Source organism: Homarus americanus, unplaced genomic scaffold (genome assembly GCF_018991925.1).
Source record: "Homarus americanus isolate GMGI-L3 unplaced genomic scaffold, GMGI_Hamer_2.0 scaffold59495, whole genome shotgun sequence".
Classification (NCBI taxonomy): Eukaryota; Metazoa; Arthropoda; class Malacostraca; order Decapoda; family Nephropidae; genus Homarus; species Homarus americanus.
This window is the reverse complement of record NW_024732415.1, coordinates 1,153,004-1,160,815: the sequence shown is the minus strand read 5'-3', so window position 1 is coordinate 1,160,815 and position 7,812 is coordinate 1,153,004.

Sequence of the window (7,812 nt, the reverse complement as noted above, 5' to 3'; positions counted from 1 at the left end):
CAGCGCCGCCGGCCCTAGGAGGGCCCATAGGTCCTAATAGGGGAGGAGGCGCCCCAAAACAATGGATAGTGGTGTCGTACTTATTGCATTCTTCCAGTAATCTCTTACTTAACTGTGATTGGTGGAATAAGAGGTAACGTCATCAAATTACAGCCAATAGGAAAACAGAGCAATCAGTCAGCACAACACCCCAACTTATGTTTTGCTGTTGGATATTTATTCTTTTTCATTGTTCAGTTGCTTATAATACTGAAAAATGCTATGCGGTGTGTATTTATTTAACGTCATATCTCCCAGAGTATAAAAATAGTGAAACGAGAATAAATATCCAACAGCAAAGCATAAGTTGGGGTGTTGTGCTGACTGACTGCTCTGTTCTCCTATTGGCTGATATTTGCATTTACATTTTAGTCCACCAATCACAGTTAAGTAAGGGATTGCTGGACGTATGCAATATGTACGACACCACGACCAAAAGCTATAGGTCACTTGGCAGAGGGCACCTCTGGAAAGGCCCCTGGGAGGGCCCCTAGGGGTACCGCCGCCTCTTGGGAAGCCACCGCTGTCCCTTGGGAGAGCCCCTGGAGCACCGCTGCCCCCAAGAAGAGATCCTGGGGGCGACGTTGCCCCTTGGCGGGCCCCTGGGGGCACCACCACCCCTGAGAGGTCCCCTTGGTGCGCCATTGCCCCTGGGATAGCCCCTGTGGGCGCAACTTTCCCTGGGAAGGCACCTGGGAGCGCTGCCCTCCTTGGACGGGCCCCTTGGGGCGCCGACACTGCTGGGAGAGCCCCTGGGGGCGCCATTGCCCCAAGGAGGTTTCCTGGAAGGGCCCCTGGGGGCACCACCGCCCTTAGGAAGGCTCCTGGGTGTGCCACCACCCCTGGAAGGTCTCCTGAGGGCTCCACAGCCCCTGTCAGATCCTTTTAGTGAGAAGGCTGGCTCTCTGGACCCGGTCTGGGGTAAATATCACATCCTGTACAGCATCCACATCCAGCCCATACGTGCACGAACTGATCGCTATAAGAACAGCCCAGTCCCAACCATTGTAAAAATTATCAATAACTTGTAATAAATCAGTGTATTCACTCCCAGCAAACACTACTCCTTGCACTGTCACTATGTTGGAATGAACTGTAGTTTGAGCTTTTCCCCATCTAGTTATTATATGTCTTATTTGTGTCACTTATGTTACTTGTATATTATTTGTAATTCGAAACCCATTCCCCAAATATGTAACTGTATATTTTCAGCCTTCTGGCTGTCAAGCTCTTTCAATAAACCGTTAATTATTATTATTATTATTAAAAGACTCGGGACAAATGAGCAGCCCCTCTCTCTCTCTCTGTCAAACTATAAAGTTGTATCAGGTTATAACATATTTTCATTAATTTCACTCTTACAAATAATCTAAAATAATTCAAAATTTTCTAATACACCCTTGCAGGTTCCATAATATGATTCTGCGGGCAGCATGACACCTACGAACTTCAGGTTGGGGATCACTGTGTATACAGTCTATATAATACATATGTCAAACTAATAGTAAACTTGTGTGATGATTTTAATGAATATTATTACTAAGTGCAGATTATATTAAAGCAAAATGTTTAGTAAAGTGCAGACTAGAGTGAAACATGTTCGAATTTATCATGTTTTATAATTACTGTATTTAGATTGCCTATGTACACTCGCAACAAAAAGTATCAGTGCATACTGTAGTGTGAACAATTTGAGACCAGTGACAATAGGTATTGGGAAAGGCGAGTTGTTCCAGCCGTATGTTGGCAGCCCTGGTCAAGTGAAACAAACCGTTATAAATAAGGTCGGGAAGTGATAAATAGCCAGCATGAAATATGAGGAGCTCCCTGTTAACAAAATTATTTATGATACTTGTGAATATTGCCACATTAATTTATGCTACCAAATAAACCTGATTGTCCCGAGGGGTGGTAAAGCATGTACAGCCGCTCCGAGACCTGTCATCTGTTGTGCCAATTTCGAGGTATCGCCGAATCCATCGTGCAGTGGTGTTCCTGTGGACACCAACCCGCTGGCTAATATCTATGACGCCGAGCCCTTCGTTATGAAGGGCAATAATAGCTCCTCGTGTCCCTTCTTAGGTTTCCATATCGTCTGGCATGTGTAGATCTCTACTGCTTCATATTGCCTGTGTTTTATACCCATGTTCACCGAGGCCGAACCCTCGCTCGTCATTCAGTCAACACAAAGCAACAATCCGAAAAGAGGAAACAAACACTGATTATCAGCCATATGGCAACACCTAGTGGAGGGGGTTATGAGGATACACTTACCAACCTTCCCAACATATCACAGTGTATACGTATCGTTTCGGAAGTAGTCGATCTCACCCTGCACCGATACTTTTTGGTGCGAGTGTACCTACCTGCTTGTACTGAGGTAACCACACCAACTTGTCAGATAAGGGAGATGTGAGTGAGGGAGCAGTAGGCTTATGACCATCACCTCCACCTGTGTCTATCCTACCTCACCCAACTTACACCTGAAGCCAGAAAATTGTATGTGTTGTTTTTCTGCTTGCATCTGTATCGTGCTGTAATATAAAATAAAACTACACAAATGTCAAAATTTATGAAGACAATGTTAATTCCAAACCAATTTTGATTCACTAACTTACGTTAAATGGGAGCTAAGGAATAAAACTCAGAGTAAAAGCAAACTAATGTGCATTTAACAGTCATATACTATACATAGCATATTTTATGATGGTCACTGTAACACACAACTACACAAACTTCTTTTCCATCATTCACATAAGTAGAATAATAAAATAGCTGATTTAGAACACCGGTCAGTCTTATCATGTGTTAATGCCACTTTACAAATCTATATAACAGGAGTCACAACATAGGGATATATTAAGTCTTAAATAATGACTGATCCTGTTGTAACTGAAGTGCATTGTCAACTACTACTGTACACACCCTACTCATAAATACATAAAATGGATACAGTGAAACCTCTATTTAATGTACTATATCAGCGGTTCCCAAACACGGGGTCGCAAGATGCATCATAAAGGCTGGCTAGAGGTCACGGGGTTGATGGGGTCACATGGGTCTTGCAGCAGTCACATGTGATTTTTTTTCTCTTTAATCCAGGGGTCAAGGACTGAAGGACAAGGTCGACAGGTGCTGTCTTGTTAAGTCGGGACCATAAATTATAGTCAAGGGAATAATGCAGTTACTCTCCTTGCCCTGTGAGACGTTTCAAAACAGAAGTTCCACACTCCTATATACTGTATACCTTTTAACTGTTCTCAGCTCAGTTCATTCTACTTCCCATGGATGTGCACAGAAAATGGCAGAAAATTTCAATGAATTGCTTTCCGAGTCTTTTGCACACTAAATGTCACAATTATAGACTAACAACGAGGCAATGGTGAATTTTGACGTCTATGATGACATTGCACAGTTGGCGGTTACTTTATCAGAGACAGCTCAGCTGTTAAAAATCAAGCTATCAACGTTTTGGCATAAAAAATTATTACCGTAACCGTATATCATCAAACTTGTACTTAGAAAATTGTGTGCCGTGTTGCTTAACCTCATATACCCCCAGATGTAGTGTATGTTGTTTAAACACATAATTATACCCCCAGTTAACAGAAAATTTATTAAATGATAATGCACCCGTCACATACGAATTATGACTGATGTAACGTGCATTAAGATTAATTAAATGATAATGCACACACGTCACATATGAAATATGACAGAGTTGGAACTAAGAAAACTGTATTTATGTTGTTTAACCATGTAATTATACCCCCAGGTATAGACCACTAAATGATGATATAATCATGACAGAGTTTTAACCTGTTTCTGCCAGTGTTTACTATTACACTTTTCAATTACGTAATATATTTTCTTTTTATTTGTTTTTACAGTTAAATACATGTAAAAATATGTCTGTATTTATTCTACAAATCTTTATATTTAATGTAATGACTCAGGGTCACACTGGATAGGCGATGGCACTAGATGAGGTTGCACTGGAAAATGCTTGGGAACCCCTGAACTATATGGAGATGAAGTCCATTAGATGTGAAATTCCCATGTAACAGATTATGTGGAGAGAAAAGTCCGACATGGGGAGGTTTCACTGTATCTCTGCAGGATCTAATTATGAAACAAATATAGCAATACACTACAATAATTTTTATATCACCATATTATATAACAGGATGATTCTGACACACTAAAACTGTATGCAATCCTCTCATTTGTGGCACATATATATATCTTGTACTAGATTTAAGGCAACTAACTCTTCTACCTTATCGGACGTAAATTATTGAACGGCACCTCTCGTAAAGTAGTTCATAATTAGAGCTTTGATTCTGCCTATAGTTAAGAGAAAAAGTTTTGCAAGAAAATATTTACTAAACTCAACATATACAGAAAGAGGATGGCATCTCTATATACATTACATTATGGCCTAAAATATTAACACTGATACATACATACACACACACTATTGAGAACCATTTTCTCCTAAGGCAAATATTTATTGGACGGATAAGACTCGCATCTGGAAGGCCTGAAAATGGACTGTACCTAACATACAGGATCTTTGATATAAGTGATTAAAAAGACCTTTACACTCTTGAATTAAATATATAATTAAGTCTATAGGTACTAGTATAATATACCGTTAAAAGATCATAACAAAAACGTATCTCTTGATAAGTTGTGCATTACTCTTCATTATAAGTGTTGTTTGGCGGCAGTATTAGTGTGGTATACAGACACTCCTTAGCACCATTACCTAACTCAAATTTTATGCAAGTCGGATTTTCACTCGGAAACCTTATGCGAGTATTGCTACCTTCTGAACGTAATACTGTTTACTGTACACAATACCTAGCATAAGGTAACACAATCTTTAAGACATAATAACGACACTACATTACCATTCTGAATGTACTGAATTGAAATAAACTAAACTAATGTATTAATAGATAATTGATGATTAATTGAACATATACAGTAAAGTCTACAGTACTGTACTGTATACAGTATAGTCTACAGTACTAGCACATTACCTGAATTCCTAGTGTGATTTGGTAATTTGAAGGGACGACAGTGGTGGTGTAATGGCAATGTTACTAGATCATGGAGAGAGGAGAGAGCAAACTCCTCCATAGGGCCATCAGGATCAATCGGCCTGGTCATCAAAGCTCCTCGGCAATATTACCCAACCACAAGTAGCACTGTACCTTAGTTTGCCCATACATAAACTCTACACAGCAAATCTAAGCCTCAGATAATTTTAATTTTTCAACGGGACTCGCCGGGTGTATACGTAAGGTCGAATATATGTAAGTCGCGTGTTACGAATCCCAAGGAGTGTCTGTACTGTACTGCACTCAAATGGCCATCACACACTATGGATTCCTCAATAAGTTTAAAACCTTAAATTTAACAAAACAGACAACTCATGGTACTGTATATCTCCATGGTTGGTTGATCTTGCAAGATTAGTATATATGTATATGTGTATGTATGTATGTATATATATATATATATATATATATATATATATATATATATATATATATATATATATATATATATATATATATATATATATATATATATATATATATATATATATATATATATATATATATATATATATATATATATATATCAATCACCTATTGCATGTACATAGGTCCAGTTATGAAGCCCAAAAACTGTTTGATTAATACTGAATTAAATCAATCACTTGTACTATTGCTTATCATTTTACAATCTATGATCCTGTTCTAGTTCATTTATCTACAAAAGTACAAAAAATTAATGATAGATATTTTTGGTAGATAATACATAAAGAAGAGAAAGCATTATTATTATTCCTCAAGTTTGTATTCAGGTATTTGTGATGTACTTATGGGAGAGAACAGACTCTTGTTATATACATACACAGTGTTTCAAAAATATGTATACATGCGACCTTACACATACACCTGGTGACTGCCACAAAAACCTGTATGGCAGTGAGAATACATATTTTGAGACACCCTGTACATACCATTATCTAAGTTACAGTAATATTTTTTTTTTACATCTATTTGTAAATTTATTGCTGAATTATTTACTTTAAGGCAACATTTTTTTGAGGAAGAACTTAAGGAGCTTCATTATAACATACAGGTATAGACAAACTTATAGAACACAATAGGTAAGTTCTTCCCTCCTGAACCTCTTGCCCAGATTAACATTGAGACCACCATTATGGAACACAGAGACAGTACTGCTCTAATATAAAGCAATAAGGCTTATTATAACAAATATGGTGTACATTATCATTATTATTATTTTACAGAAAGTTGTGGTACTCTTGCAATACACCAGGTCAAGCATCTTCAGAATGATACATGACTGACATTTGCATACAACCCACAGGAGTCCACACTATTTAAATAATTATTGCTCACTAGATAGTACTGGGAGAAGCAACTTTAATTTCTAATATAAATATTTATGGCTCAATGAGAAACCCAGTTGACAGATGGTGTGACTATGTGGCATTGATAACACAGGGATGATTATGACTCTTGTCCAACGTTGCTCTCACAGCTGACGTGTTTTACATTGTTACTGTATAAACTTCCTTGTACGTGAGAAAACAATTACATGATACTTGACACATTGTAAATTACATTGACCTGTGGTTTTGTCAAGACTTGTGCTACGGCTTGACTGGGCTGTGAAACACGTTCAAGCAAGCACTGTGAAACGTGTTTTATGAGAGGATTTTATTCAGCTCAGAGGGACTATCTCCACTAACCCCTTCACTATGGGGGACGTCATGTTTTAACATTTTATTTGGCAAACATAAGATGATTTCATTCGGCACACAGAGGAGCCCATACACAAGGGGTTAGTTAATTAAGCATTCATATAAGCACAGGTAATACAATACAGTGTCTCCAGAACCAGAACAAAATCCTCTTTGGTGTTTTTTCTTTACTACTGGATTCTATTAAGCAGATGTAAAACCCATCCCAAGACATATTAAGACTGAGGTTAATGATGACGTATAAAAATCATTCTATAATATAATCAAATCCTACACAAGGGATCTGAAGCCTTGGATAAATTATCTTTGAATGACGACATAAAACTGGATTATCCCCAAGTAAGTTCATCAATATTTACTGTACTAAATATAACACAGTACCAGCAAGTATACACCTCCAGACATACAATACTGTATATGTTAGATACAGCATAGCAAGAAGTATATTTCCTACATATACAGTACCTATAGACATTTTCTCTTGACAATTTAAGTAAACTAGTTGCCAGGTGAGGATATTCCTTTAAAAAGATGAGCAAGCCATTTTATACAATTCAGTTAAAAGGTGAATATATTTATGTATTTACAAAACCTAACCTAACCACTACAGCAGCTCAAATACCGTCATACAGAAAATCAAGACCACAAGATCGGAAATTCACCAAACTCTTACAATATCAAACACACATATATCAACATTTTTAAATAACAATAACATAAATTAAGTCAACATTTCAGTACACATTCTAACATATATCACATTAATATTCTTCAAGTTATACAATCAACCAACTTGTTTCATAGAGTAAACTTATTAAATAAAAATAAAAAAATAAAAAAATATATGTCCCCATTTAGTGCATTATGTGACACTATCGGTATATAATTTAATTCTTATAAGAGTGATATTAACTATAGCACACATTCAGTACTCAACTAGCACATTTAGTACTTGGTTAGCA